Consider the following 16,072-nt stretch of genomic DNA (forward strand, 5'->3'; position numbering starts at 1 on the left):
GACAATTCAAATCGAATTATAGGTTTTAAGATGCGACTTTAAAGAAGTGACCATCTCCACCAACCTGACTTCCTCCAGCAGAGCCTTGAGGCTCTGACCGCAAACACTTTGTACCCTTTAGTTTTCAGTCAGGCAACCAAAGCAGACGTATCCCAATGATCTCAAGGATTACTTTTAAGAAATCAAAGATGTAGCTCGGCAACAAGGCCATGTACTTAAACTACTTAATTAATCTATTTTTATTTAAATGGCACATCTCTCTGTTTGCTATATTTTCCTGATAGTGTACCAAACAGATATCGATTACTCTACTGCTCCACTATAGTTCAAAAGATATTAAAAGCTCATCCATGAGCCATGTCTTTGCTCTGAGGGACACATTCCTTCATTACCATGAACACACTAGTTCATTTCACACATTCCTGCTGCCATAAAAGAAATCCTCACAACGACAAAGGCAATGTTAAGTTTATTCTTCAGTTTTATTTTGCTGCTAGTTCTGTTTCTGCTCCACGAACATAACATACACTTACCTGCTTCCTTTTAGTTTTGTCATTCTCCATGCTTCTCGTATCCTTTTGCCTGTTTTTTTTTGTCTCACATTTGTCTTCTGACTGACTTCCTGTGACTCATCCGTTCCCTAGTAATAACATTTTTGTCTTTTGACTGTTACCCATCTCAGGTTTTTGGATCCTTTCTCATGCCAACGATGGTAAAATGGTAAATGGCCTGTATTTCTATAGCGCTTTACTAGTCCCTAAAGACCCCAAAGCACTTTACACATCCAGTCATCCACCCATTCACACACACATTCACACACGATCACAAATAAAGCCCCCAAAACTCCAGTGCTGAAAATTTTTCATCAAATCATTCAATCAATGAAACTATCCCTGCATCTCAAATCAAGTTCCAGCTTTGAGTTCCTGGGTGGTGTGCTAATCTGAACTCTACAGTGGCCAGAAACACCCTTCAACGATCGATGTTATGAGTGTTGATGTATTTTTTCATGAAAAGGCACTCTGCAACTTATCTGTTGGCAACACGTGTTTGGATCACCACAAACAAACAGCTAATCTGAGTAGAGTGCATAACTGCACATGACAAATGTTAAGGATATCTGCTGGACCCAGGTTGATGGTGTATGTGTTATGGTTACCACCTCCTTCTCAATATCTCTGCTACTTTTACATCTCTGCTTTTTGACCATTTGAATGAGAGGATTTAATTTAGACTAATGGCAACTTTTGTAGTTCTTCTTAATGTTTGACTTGAACAAACATAGCTTGGTGTATCAGCTTATCTTCCTGGAGCTTCAGACTTTTCTCACCTGGATGAATACTGCTTGGGTCTTGCTTCTGTCCCAGCTTTTCTGTCTATCATGTGCACACAAAGTACTGTACTTCTCTTAGGGGTTCAGCGTCTAGCTAAACATGTCTGTCTTTTGCAACCAGTATCATATTTTTTCTAAACAACTGGCTCCATTTTAATAATATAATTGGCACAGAAAGATCCAGAAGTAAATGGTTAAGCACATTAAGTCACCTTGTAAACAGTGTAATCAAATAAAATTAAGGCTTTTTAAGCTCTCCCTGAAGGCGAAAGATCAGAAGTTAAAAGACAAAGAGTGGCAGTGAGCCATCAGACTGAAAACCAAGCATCAGAAGGAAGTTGATGCTGATTCCCATCCGGACATCATAGGGCAAATGACGGTGCATTAACAACATAAAGCAACATTGGTCAGAGTAACCTTGAGTGGAGGAGGACGTAGATGTCACTGGTTTCCTGGGAAGATCTGGGGAGGCTGAGTTACTTCAGCTGCACCACACTGATCTACAAACACATCTTAGAGAAACTTCAACACCAAAGTGAAAATTTGTGCACAAAAAAAAAAAAGACAGGGGGTTTTGTCTTTTTAATTTTCTTTTTGTTTGTCTCCCCTTATCTCTCTGTGCTTCAGGATCCCCCTCCACTTTTGTGTCTTCTCAGCATCCAAAACCTGTGTTTTGACTCTCCACACTTTTAAACAGCCGCTGCACACCAACCAGCAGGCCCAGGCATCATTTCTGGGTTTCTGTACATTGGCCACAGTTAATTGCAGCTGCCATCGTTTCAGAAATCATCCCAAAATGCCTCACTGTATCAAATCCAACTCCAAAACTGTGAGTCAGATTGTCCATTCTTTCACCAAAGCTTATCTGAAAGCATACGCCAACAACCCCCGCTGTCTGATACCATGATTTGGACAAGAAGAATTTTTTTTTCATTTTCACTTAGGAAAAGATTTGTCTTAGGGCGAATGTGGTGCCGTGCCAAAGTGACGACAAGGAGGAATCATGAGCTAGGAGGCGCATATCTCTGGGCCGAGATCAGGAGCGCACTAAATATAGGCCACATCCAGTAAAATTTATTGCTATATAATGAGAAAAGGATGTTCCTCTAAAGTGGATGCGAGGCATTCATTCATTACGAGGAAGTTTAGCGTCCTCTCACTTTTCTCATGTGAAAGTTGGAGACTCACTGAGCATGAAAAGTGGCCTTTTTCTCATCTTAAATGTACTCTGTTGTGTGCAAAAACAGAAAAAGAAAGCCAAAGGTGCTCCCACAAAAGGCTTTATCCAATCCACACAGGGCAATGTGGTACTTTGTGATATTTCTCGCTCATGTCAGCATGCAGCTTCTATTTTCCTCTATGCCTGATCTAATAAGAAGGAAACACTGATGTGTATGCGGGGGTCAAAAGGAAAATCCAATCACACGACACACAAAGGCGTGAGCGACACATCTGACAGGAGGCAGCCGATGTTATCTATCCACCCCGCCATCCACTCCCATCTCCTCCTCTCCTGCTGGTGTCATTAGGTGACAAGATTCCCCAAACATGTCCGGAATTATTTCACACCGCATCTTTTGCAACTCTGCCCCCCCTCCTCCTCCTCCTCTTCTTCACGGTATGGCGTGCAACATTAACCATTAACGTGTCACTTTGTGGACGTGGCTCTGTCTCTGAGAAAGGGAGTGAATAACCTTTAAGGACCAGGCAGTGACTTCGATAATGAACTCCGTTTTCTTAGCGAATCTGTCAAGGCTGTCAACAGATTTTACAATCTGTTGCTAGAAGGAGAAAAACGAAAAGGAGGTGTGGGGCGGCATGGGTGGGGGTGTCCTTGAAAACCAGGAGGTGTAAGGTGGATACTGCACCTCGACACCGGATTGATTTAATTTGAACACATTTCCAAGCAGAAAATGAAATTATTAGCAGATTGGTACACTGATGGAGAAGGCGTTGTTGCGACGTTTTTGTCGCAAATTGGGGAGATAAAAGTGTCACAACAGACTTAGCTGATGGAAATGATGTGACACTTTGGTTTGCTGTTGGGGAAGAAACGGGCTGAACTCAGGGATTTGAAAAAAAAAGTCAAGAGGGTAAAGATGAAGATCTTCACCCATCTTACATTTAAAAACATGCAGCTATAGCTGGTGTGGCTCAAACTACAGTTTGAAAAATCCTACAGAGTGATCAGTAGTAGCACCAGTGCACATTTTGGTGAAATATGCAATGCAGTGTAAAAAGACAAGCGTGCTTCAAAAGTTTCATAATGATATCTGCTTTTATGTTAGTCTACGTTTAAAAATTGCTGCCCTTGTCCATAACAAAAATACTGGTTGAGTTACACTAACTATTCATATTTTATTAAGTCGCAAATTTAAGTCTAAGATGTGACACTTAGACTTCATTTGGATACTCCAGATAGTATTTAAAGGTTACAAATATTTAATGTGTCTTTATGAGACATTTGAATGCCCAATGTTTAAACATGTCCATTAGATTGTGATCAATTTGGATGTTTTCTAAGCTTTTTCTGACTTGTAAATGAACCTATTAGTGTTTTTTCTCCCATTTCAAGTAGGAAACTAGAAATTCTTAGGAACTGATACACCTATCAGCAGCAATATGCCTGTGAACACATAGCTTTGGTCGTTTGTGGTAAATAGTCACTTATTCTGCTGCAGGTCAATCAATATCATATATTAGGAAGAGGATGTCTAATATTAAAAGTGAAGAATCATCCTTTTTCTCCTTTTGTCTTGCATGTTTCTGTTTTGTTTCAGTGTACACATCAAACCTGACTCCTTATGAGCAGAAAAGTCTAATCATTTCCTAAAAAACCTTAAAATGGGAACTGAAGCTGCCCGACTTTAGGTAGTTATCTTTAAAGATCAAATCTAAGTGCACACATTTGTATGACAAAGCATTGTTTCCTTGCTGTGAGTCCTTTAGTGAGGCTGTCACATTGTTAACAATCCTCTGTGTTCTCCACGGTCAGATTAATCTACAAGCAGCCGCGATCCATTTCCATTTCAACACTGCTCGCTATCCGCCCCCCCTCTTTCTGACGTGTCGCCCCCACTGAGCATTGCTTAAAGCGTAAAAGTAGCATCCTCACTCAGTCGAGGGCCTGCTCTTCAGAGGAGCATGTTCAGTAGGAGTGTGCCAGGGAAATATTTGCTTTGAATCATCAGAGGACATTAAAGAGCTCTTTGACGGAGTGGTGCACTCTTTCCTCGCCTGTGATGTGGCTCAGCTGAGAGCAAAATCATTCAGAGCGCTGAAGGAGTGATACCGGTATTTTTTTTTTTTTTTTTTTTTTTTTGTGCGGTGGAGTGTGTGTGGAGTTTGTGCGGCTGCTTAGTGTGTGTGTGAAATGAAAACAGAGAGGCAGAAATCATCCTAACTCACGTTCATGTCTTGGCACATGTTTGCATGCTCCTGACACTGCTTTAATATTTATTAGTATGCATTCATGTGTATTGCGGTTCAGGTCCTGATAGCATGCTAACATTTTGAAGCTTTAGGATAGGAATTTGGGATACTGGATTATCCCACTGAGAAGTGTCAACATATCAAGGTTACGGAACAGCAAACACTTTATAAATATTCACACACCAAAAATAATACTGACCAAATTAAAACCCTCCAAAAAAAAAAAGTTCAGATACATTAGCTGTACTGTGCTTAATTGTTAGTACTCATAATCTATTTTTTCTGTGGTAGTTCTTAATGCTAATGCTAAGCTATCCGCTTCAAGGGGTCATGCCACAAACTAGTGTGATGTGTTAAGCCACAAACCAGCATTAAGCTATCAGTCAAAGTCAGTACTGGTTGCAGAGGAGTTATTTAATGCAATGCTTTTTTTTGTTGAGCCAAAACATAACAAAAGGCATTTTATATTGTCAGGTAAAGACCCTACAATAATACAGAGAAAACCCCAACAATCAGATGACCCCATACAAGCAAGTGCTTGGCGACAGTGGGAAGGAAAAACTCCCTTTTAACAGGAAGAGCCCTCCAGCAGAACCAGGCTCAGGGAGGATTAGCCATCTGCTGTGACCGGTTGGGGATGAGGTGAGGGAGTGTCAGAGATTAATACTAACTATTGATTAAATCCAGAGTGACATTTAAACAGAAGAATCTAATCTGTTGGAGGAAATCACCTGACCTCATGCATATATCCCAAAATCTGTACAGGGTTGGATAAGATGTGACGTCACCTACTGGTTTAAAACCAGTAACCAATTCAGCCTATCAACAAACATGCGTAAACATACCGCTGCATTGATTTTCGTACTTTTCCCTCTATTGTTTGCTAACTGTGAATGTTGAACAGTGTTAAATCTTCCAGCAGAGGTCCCGTGCCTGAGAGGTAAACATCATCTTGGGTTTTCAAAACAAACTAAAAGAAAAAAAACATAAACAACAACTCTCAGATTGACAGAGAAGATTAAAAACAAACAAACAAAAGAACAAAGTTAGACTTACAAACCAACAAATAAAAATTGACGACCACAACCACCTGATTTTCAAAGAAAAGTTTAGCAAAATAAACTTTTGGATTTTCCCAAACACACACACAAAGACACACACAAAAGCAAAGTTAATACCAGAACGGCGGTGACCTATCAGCTCATCCGTCTCATGAACCATCACACTTCACGAGGTGTGTTAGAAAGTGATGTTTTATTGTCATTTATTGGCTGTATTGCACTAATGACTGAGAACTGAAATCCTCAGAGACGTCAAGAAGGCAAGCAGAAAGCAGAAATTATTCCAGCTTCACTAAAATCTGACCAGTAGACTTGGAGAAGTGGCGATTCATACTAAAAGTGCCCGTCCAAATGACCAATATGATATCCACAAACACAACTTTATGGATGTGTTGATGCATGCTCAAATCATCCAGGTTGATTCTGCTCATCTGGATGGATCTGGATGTTTCGTCAGTCATCCAAGTGATTTCTTCAGTCTGAGCTGACTGCAGTTTCCCCAACCTTATAAACAGTACATTTGCACAATAACTGAAACTAGCTCACTGAATGGAGAAAGGGCTGTGAGGTCAGTTCTCCCACTGAAAATGTTGCGTCCAGATGAACACAATCAACCGTTTGGGACAACTTTTATGGATTTTGCACAATGAACATTTGGAATGCCTTGTTTTGCTTTCAAATGTGTCTTTTTCTCTTTGATTATGTAACAATGTCACAAATGCCGTGAAAAACGTGGAATTTCTAAGAAGGCAGCCGATTCCGCACAGTGGCTTCCAGAAGCCTCCGAAGCTGAACCTAAATAGATTTTAAAGGTGATTCTGAGGGATTTGGATCGAATAAGTGGATTTAATTCTGTACACTGAGAATACAAAGTGAAACCTGAGCCGCAGCTTTTGTACGTCTGTCTGCGAGGCCCGCGTACCTGTGTCAGGCAGTTTTATTTTTTCTGAGCTTGACATTGTGCTTCCACGTACTCGGCAGGCTTTCATGTGCCTGCGTGTGAGGTATGTGTTTGTCTCCCGTGCCTTTCTATGGATTTGTTGCGCACCCCGGCTGTTAACAGAGTCGACAGCCCACTGATCTCCCATCAAACCGAGCAGCGCTGCAGGTACGGCGTGTAAAGGCTTTGCTTTGAGACTACCTGTCATCACACATCAGGAGATTATGGCGCTTTGCTCTGTGTCTCTCTCTCGCGCTCTCTCCGCAGCTACTACACCATCTGCAAAACGTTACATCAATGAGGTACATATCTCAACACGGAGCCGCAGATAATCTTTGGCATTTCAAACACAGAGGCACAATCACGTCATCGTGCAGCAGTAGGCCTCTCTGCTGAGTCGGCCGCCGTGTACTCGAGCGCTCAGATAATGCCAGATGCCGGTGCCATATGGGAAGCTAAATTTATCATCTGTTTTTTTTAAGAGTAGCGGCGTCTTCGTTTTCAATTTCACATCGTACTGTCGTACCATCAATTCGGGGCCCCTGACACGTGAGAAGATAAAGGTGGTGATTATGTTTTATGGAAACTCAAATTAAAACAGCAATAACATCATGTGATTCTCACTGATTTGTGGGTTTTTTAAAAGATTACTTTCACTTTCTAAACTTTTTTTTTTCTGATTCAGCCTTCAAAACAATTTAATCCGTGATCACTTCCCAGGATTGAATTTGCATTTTTTTGATAGCCTTTCTACATCTCTGCAACTGAGGGCAAAACAGGAAGTATGAAGCCATTACCGCGACCAGAGTGCTAATATATTTAGACCCCAAAATAGAATAAAACGTAAATGATCATTCCTGCAATAATCCTCAGTGACCCGTGAGGGCGGCGCATCTTTCCCCCGGGCGAGTCTTAATGTGCTCTGGTGTCTCTTTGCTCGGTGCACTGAGGTGACATCCGCAACTACATAAATCTGATTTAGAGGGTTTGCACACTGAATAAGCAAATACAAGAGCACAGCATCACCTCGCATCAGGGCAGGGAGGATGAGAAGGAAGGTGGTTCATACCAGGAGGAAAGTGGTTATTGGAAAAATGCAGATCTTATGTACAATGAGCTGGTTACAGTTGTGAAAACTGAGAGAACGCGACATGGAGTTACAATGAATGTTATATAAATATAATACTGTTAAAGTGTCCACTTGTGAACCTCCTCCTGCTACATTTCTTCATGTGTTTAGCACCAATAAACTGATTAAAAGCTTTTTTAATGCAAATTTTCTGGGGGGGGGGGTTCATAATCTTAGGTTACATTAAACAACTCGCTTTACAGTATTCACTCTGAAACATGTAAATTAAACACTATAAAACATCTTTTTAAATAGTAGGGGTCTCAGACATGAAGCCCAGGAATCAGAACTAAAGGGTCCAGGTTTAGCCCACTGCACAGCTTTATAAAGTTTGGAAATGGCAAATGGTTCTTATATAGTATTTTATACAACTTGCCTCATTCACCCATTCATTCATGCTTTTCCTATGTAAGTGCTTTTCTATCTAACATAATCTATCAGAGAGCAACTTGGGGTTCGTATCTTGCCCAATGATATTTGCAGACTGGTGAATGGGAATCAAGAAACACTGGACATGATACAATCACCAGTTACTCCGAATAAAATCTGTATTGCCTGACTGGTTGGTTGTGGGTCCTCGACGTTTTTGGCTCTCACTGACTGAAATTGGTTTCAAAGAAGGTGCTGCACCAATAACCTCCCCAGTGATTAGATTGGGTATTAGCAGATTGCCACGGTGGCCTTTAATTTTGCATATTTATGGTAACTACGAGAAGTAGTACAAAAGCAAACAGTCTTCATTTCCGGTTTCTGTTTCAATTTTCAGCTTCACCACAGCTCAGAGAGTAGTTGAACCACGTTTGCGGACCACAGCCACAAATATGCTAGCAATCAAAGCAAAAACAGGAGGTTCTTGCAAACCTGTTGGGGAATACATACTGTTCCTGGTACCCTGTGGTTGCTAGATGGTTGCAGACCAGTCTCAAAGCCTGTGTGACCAAGACTTTATTCACCCTGCATTGTCAACATGAAAGTAAAGTCACTTTGTTAGTGGTCACATGTTTGCAAAACCTCAGTTCTTGGTTTGGTGATGAGGGATTTCTAGATTTAAAAACATAAAGTTGGCCAACTATCAAATTTGAGGTCAAGTCATAGTGTAGGTTGTATCCCTATACTGTGACACTAAATGTCATTAACTTGTAGATGTGGACGTTTGCCTTTAGAGTTGCCCCTGATCCATACATCAGAGTGTGAACATTAGGTCTTTAGGAAAAGAAAAAGGTGCCTGTGTGAATGAGTGAATGAGGTTTGTAGTAAGAAAGAGCAGAGAAGAACTGTTTAAGTACCCCTGAGGTCAGACTCACATATTTAAATAGCTCATTTTGTCTGACCTAAAAAAAAATTGATGGACAATGGCAGGAAACAATAAAAAGCAGCAGACTGCCAGCTGTGGAACCCAAGAGTGTGATTATCCATTTGTTAAATCATCCAAGATCACTGTTGACAATTAAAAGGTGTCACTAAAAACCTCTCAGCCTGCTAAATTTCAAGAGACAGAAACACAGAAATCCTCTGAGCAGCTGAGCTCAGCGGTGAGTACTGAATGTGATTAGAGTGCCGTTTTTTGTTGTGTTGCTTTCTACATGTAAACACCACTCGAACCTGACATCATCAGACCAAATTGTCACAGCTTTGAATGTAAGTTGTTGGGAGCACATCACTACATCACTTCTCTACCAAAGTCCAGACACGGCTCTAAATGATGACGCTGATGAATTTATACAGCTTCCCTCGCTGCTTTGGCTCGTTCCAGGCGATATTGATGTTGCTGCTCTAACGCAGCGGCATCATTCCTCTCGAACAAGGATCGGTTCTTTTAATCATCTTGTCCGCTCGCTGCATGTGTTTGGCTTTGTTGTGAATATGTGGTTGCCATGTATGCCTTTTAACAGGATTTCAGCCTTATGGGATGGCAAGGATTTGAACTAAATTAAACGCGACTGGGTGCCAAGAACAGGGGCGAGTCAGGCAACAGGGAGAACATGTAAAAAGGCCAGACGGGTTTTTATGTGGAGATGGTGACTTGGTGGGACAATCGGTGCTAGTTGGAGAAGTGAGCAAATGTGAAACGAGATTATTTAGCATAATGGCAGCAGTGGCTGCCTAAAAGTTGGAGAGACAGGCCTGCAAGTGGAAGGTCAGTGGTTTGAAATGCCTCCTGAGAAAAATGACAAAGTTCTCGTCTTTTTTTTAAAAAAACAAGCAAACTTTACTGTCGTTGTACCCTGGAGCAAAGGATAAAGGGTGTGGCAAACAGGTCACTGGTAAGAATATGAAAACACGATATGAATATGAAGCATGGTGTTGATAGAAAAAAAAAAGTCTTTATGCTTAGGAAACAACATGGTTTTAAAAAAACTGTGAAATGAGTCACTGTCTGCAACCTGTCAGGGAAAAATACACCAGAAGGAGCCTCTCGTCAAACTGACAAATATACTGACATTAAAGGGAAAAAACACAACAATGAAGATACGTTTGCTCTTTATACTTTATGATGTTTGCAACCAACATCTTAATAAGGGTTAGATGAGGAACAAATAATGCTGCAAACAGCAGAGCTATTGCAAAAGTGCTAACGCTTGCAGTACCTCTAGTGGCCACTTGAGACTTTCTCTTTAAAAGCGAGTCAATCCCCATAGACTGTCATGTTAAAATGGCCAGCTTTACAGCAGAAATAAACATGCCTAAAGCCTGCTACAAAAAACAGTTCTGTTCTCTATGACAGTTTCCTTCTTTAAAAAAAAACTATCCAAAGGAGGCCCTTTATATGATCCACATATTTGAATTACATTAAGGCTTAAAGTCTCTGAGATGAGTGGCTGTCTACAGCCTGTCCACGAAAAAGCATACATCTTACAACCAGCATCTTGTCAAGCCAGTAAATATATTGATTAAAAAGGTGGCAACTGATGGTAACTATAATGTAAAAAATAAAGAGGACTCGAGTATTTAAAAAGAAAACGTAGGTAACTCTGAAGTGATAAAACCTGCAGTACGTAACTGGCTGCTTACAGCTGTCTCCAAAAGTGAGCCAGGACCCACAAACTCCCTGAAATAAAATTTGTTAAAACTGTCAACTTTAGTTAGTGTGTGATGAGTCAGCGTCTGCAAACCATCAAGAATCACACCAGAAGGAGCTTCTTGACAAGCAAAGAAAAAATATTAAAAGACAAAATGCCACAACATTTTTAAAAAAGGAAATGGTTTAGATTAGGAAAAAGTGTTGACTGGTGATGAATAAATGAAGAAAAAAATGAACAGAATTGAATAAAATGACTTCATGATTAAAATATGTAAGTAATACTGACGTTATAAAAACTCCAGTACTGCAAATAATCTCATGACCACTCCAAAAGCAAACGAGTCCCCACAAACTCTCATTTCCACACTTCCAACTTTTTTTTTCATTGAATATGCTGACATTACCTCTGCTGGAGGTTTCTTCCTGTCAAAAGGGATTTTTTCCTTCCCACTGTTGCCAAGTACTTGCTCAAAGGGGGTCATCTGATTGTTGAGGTTGTCTCTGTATTATTGGAGGGTCTTTAGTTTAAAATATAAAGCACCTTGTTGTTGCAATTTCGCTATATAAATAAAATGGAACTGAATTGAATTAAATAGTCCTTCACCTAAAATCGACGATCTAAAAATAAATGATTTGGTTTTTCACCAAGTGTAATTGAGGCTTTTCCCTTGGTGGTACCTGGAACCTTTTGAAAGGCTTTCAGTACCTCAGGTAAAGGAGACTTTTTAAATGGCCTATATGTTGGTTGCTAGAGCAAACGTTTGCCAGTACCAGCTGGGAGACAGCCAACAAGGAAACAGCAATCAATAGAATGTGATGAAATTCTTTGAGTGTATCGTTTATACAACAGTAATATAGAATAGAATAGAATAGAATAGCCTTTATTGTCATTGTACAGAGTACAACGAAATTGGAGTGCCACTCCCCTGGTGCAAGATAAATAATAAATATAAATGTAAAATATAAAAAGTACAATAAAATAATCGCAAGTACTCAAACAATAGTAAGTACAATATATACAGGATAGCAGCATTAATATAATGACAGTAATGAAGTTACCCCTGTGTAAATATATTCTTTTAGCTAAGTAATGAAGCAGCTGACCCTACCCAACTTCCAATATGTCACAGGGATCTCATACTCACACTTTACGCCAGTTTAGAGTCACCAGTTAACTTTTTTATACAATTACCTGACAAATAATATGAACTTCTGTGCAGTTAATAGTACTAACAGATTGTACAAGAAGATTACGTATTGCTAATTAGCAGGTATCTGCGCCTAGTCTATGAATGTCACAAAGATATTAAAAGGCTCTACTCAAGTCTTCCCTAAACAATGCTTACAAAGGCAATGTTGAGCTTTCACATACCACCAAAGGTAAGCAAATCATCAAATGTGGATACTTAATCTTTTAAAATGCCTCAAAACTGTTCACAGTACACACTAATGACTGAGAAACCTATAGGTGCTCCGTGTCCATGTCTGTAAATAATTACAGCTAATTTGCAGATATAAAAAGTCAGCTGCTACCCTGCAGTGTTGCTTTTGTGAACTCTAATTATGCGCCAACTCTTATTTCGTGTCATCAAGTGAAAACGTATCACAAATTATAAGCCAGGACTAATATTTTTAACTTCTCTGAGGCAAGCGTGGAGCATGTGTGGGCTACAGCGTTGCAAGGAGTGCAGAGTAAAAACACAAATATGCATATTTGTGTTGGGTTTGGGAAACTTAATGCCCATAAAAGATTATTTTTTTATATTAAAAAAAGAGGGAAGAAGAGAAACGTCAAACTTCACCTGTGAGAAAACCTTGGCCTTTGCCCTAACGCACCATTATAATTATGGATGTGCACCAGTTTAAATCACAGGTTGCCTTGAATAACATAACCCAGAGTATCCGTTGAGTTTCATCACCTTCCCTGTGCTTTTACATTTGTGTGGCATTTTGTCAGATGGTCACAGGCTGCAGGAATCCAAATCCAACACAGGGCAGGCCAGGTCATTTGCTGCAGTTGATTCAGCGTTGGTTTGGTTAACATTGGCTCTATTTTTAGCCTGACATCTGAAGTATCCATGGAGTCTAAATGTGGGAAAAGCCTGTCCTCCTTCCTCCCCGGGTGTCTGATGTTTCCCAGCAAGCCCTGCTGCAAGCCCTGCTGCAAGCCCTCTGCGTGCATGTGGCGGGGTGTGTTGGTGAGTGCACACGTGTGGGAGAGTTTTTTGTGTGGGTGTGAGAATATGCGTGTGTGTGAGTACATCCCAGTAGAGGTGTGTGTATGTGTGTGTTTTAGTCGTGCATGGAGACCAGAGGACTGTGGGAGGACTTCCTCTGTGGATCCTCTCTGTTTTCTTTTCAAAGAATGACATTCCTAAGCTGTTTCACTTTTCAGGCAGGAAGTGGAAACGGGCCAAAAATCATTAAAACCAGCAACGACAACAGCAACAGTTTGAGCGCCAACAAAGAGTCTGGAGTGCTGACACAAAGTCAAACAGTCATGAGAAATTGTTTAATAAATCTGAATAAGAGAAGGAAGAGCGCATTAAGGGGAGATCATAACTTTTGTTGCATTTTCTGTAACATTAGTCTCTTTAAATGATCAATTTCAGTTTGAAGGTTTGTCGCAGGACTTTAAAAAAACAAAGAAGAAGAGCTCTTCTTACACCCGACGTACCCAAGGTTGGTTTTGGAAAGATTTCAGGTGGAGAACCACATGCAATATTGACTTTAAACTGGGGCATGCATGTTACTGCCTTCTATTTCTCCTGCTTCACAGGTAATACATTCCCCAACCAGCACAATACCTTACTTTTGTATTCTATTTCATGTCATTTTTACCCCTGTAACTCTCCTAAAGTGCCAGAATTATCAACATATTAAGTTATATTACCAAGTGATTTGCCAAACTCAACACTGACTTTGGATGGGCTTCGCAAAACCTCAGTTCACTGCTTGTGAGGCAGTTTTGTATGATGTACGGCTGCAGGGAAAAGTTGGGCAGACCTTCAGAATTGTCCGTATATCTGCATAAATATGACGAAAAATCTTCAATTTTCAGATTTTCAGACATCAAGAGAACCTGAATAAAAATGGAATAATAAAAAGACTCCAGCATAAGAGAGATAGGGGTGAACTTTAGAGAAAACACTGACAGCACTTTTCAATGGTGTCAGGAATTCATTGGGCGGGGCGGATGGAGGTCATTCCCCCAGATGGTTAACTCAAAGGTGACATGCCTAACTATCCCTATGGCTTCAGTCACACAGGTCTAGAGAGTGGCCAGCAACCATCTGGTAACATCTAGTCACCATCGAAAAATGTGTTTTCCTTGACTGGTTTGCTAGCAAGTGTTGGAGGCTGCTGGGTAAAATTAGTCAAAAAGGAAGCGCTGCACCAAAAGCCTCCTTGTTGTTGCCTTGGTTGCTACCAGATTGCCACAGTTTACATGTGTGATAACCACTCACAGCAACAATACTCGTGGAGAATGTTTGCCTTCAAAGTAAAGGTTGAGCCTTACAGCTACAACCAAGATGTTTCAAAAGCTGCTACTTTACTTTGAAAGTGAACCATCTCTTTTTTAATTTTAGTTGCACTTTTTCATGTTTCACAACAGCTTGGACAGTAAATAGCAACTGTTTGGCATTTGTAGATTGCCACAATCTACAGACAGACCCAGCTAATTAAGTCGTCAGTAACACAGGCCTAGAGACTGGTTGGCAACCCCCTGGCAACCTCTGGTTCCTAGAAAAGATGTGTGTTTGAGGAGTGGTTGCTGCAGGTTGGTGGGAGTCCCTGAGTGAAATTAGTTGGATGAGGGTTCTGCACCAAAAAACCTATTTGTGATTGCACTGGTCTCCAGCAGATTGCCATAGTCACCTGTAGTTTTCTTAGAAGATGTTATTTTGTCTGCAAACACTTGAAAATTACTTGTAGAGCTGTAGAGAAACCTAAAAAAGTTCAAAGCAAAAGACTGTTGCCTTCAAAATAAAAGTTGGGCCTTACAGCTGGAACCAACCAGTTTCAAAGGAAATTACTTTTACTTTGAAGATATATATTCTCATATGCAAGTAGCTTCCATGTAAACTACAGGCAAACACTAGTCACAGTTTGAAATTGATCAACCAGACCTAAAAACTAGTCAGTGGGTCACTAACTGGTCAACCCCCCGCCCCCAAATTTATGCATTAACAAGTTGCTGTGTGGTTTGAATTGCTCGCTAATGAAAACAAACCAATCCCAAGTGTTATGTCGACATTGAAGAGCGATTCTCTTCTGAAGGTTTCAAGTATTTGGTTTCATGCTTAAGTCCCTAGAAGCTTTCTTCTTCACACAGAAGGATTAAATTACTCATACATGTTATGAAGATTAGACTTCAATCAATAACTGTTCTTTAAATAAAACAGAACATCCACTTACACCTGATTTCCACAAATGGTCCTAAACTCGATTAGTTTTCTCATCATATGCAATTTCAATTCTTCTTCTTCTTCAATGAGTGAATGACCCAGTTGAATATTTTTGTCTCCATTGCTTCACACTTAGGACTTGTATGAAAATCTGATGAAGTTTTAGATCATATTTATGCAGAAATATAGAGAAGTTTTTTTCCCACAGCTTGACATGGTCATGCGTTGCAGCTGTAGTATGGTCAGCTTGGCTTTCAAGCCGGATTGGCCCGCCAGGCACAAGCCTCAAGGGGGTGACCGGTGACACAAAGAAAGCAGAAGGTGCTTCCTGATCAGCATCATATTTACTATATTTACATATAAAATCAATAAGCTCAAAAAGACTGGAAGTATTATGGATGATCACATGTGCAGAACTTTGAATACAACCTACTTTTTACTTCATCTGGACCTCCTGCGCTGCATGCAATATCTGTATGTGTGGGTCATATCTGCAGCAAATGTATGCATAAATAAAACTTCAATGCATAAGTCATATATTTAATTTCCATTTTAGGCATTAGTTTATGAGACCTCCTCTGACCACATATGTGCAAAAACTTAAATTCATGCGTTGGCAACATTACAAGAATCAGACCCGTAAAGATCATCCAGGGTCAACGTTCGAGCACTCAATTGACAGGCGTGAAATATTCAAATATAAACATACGAATACACATTTTTACGCATCTTTAGACTGATTGTGC

Source organism: Astatotilapia calliptera, chromosome 23 (assembly GCF_900246225.1).
Source record: "Astatotilapia calliptera chromosome 23, fAstCal1.2, whole genome shotgun sequence".
Taxonomy (NCBI): Eukaryota; Metazoa; Chordata; class Actinopteri; order Cichliformes; family Cichlidae; genus Astatotilapia; species Astatotilapia calliptera.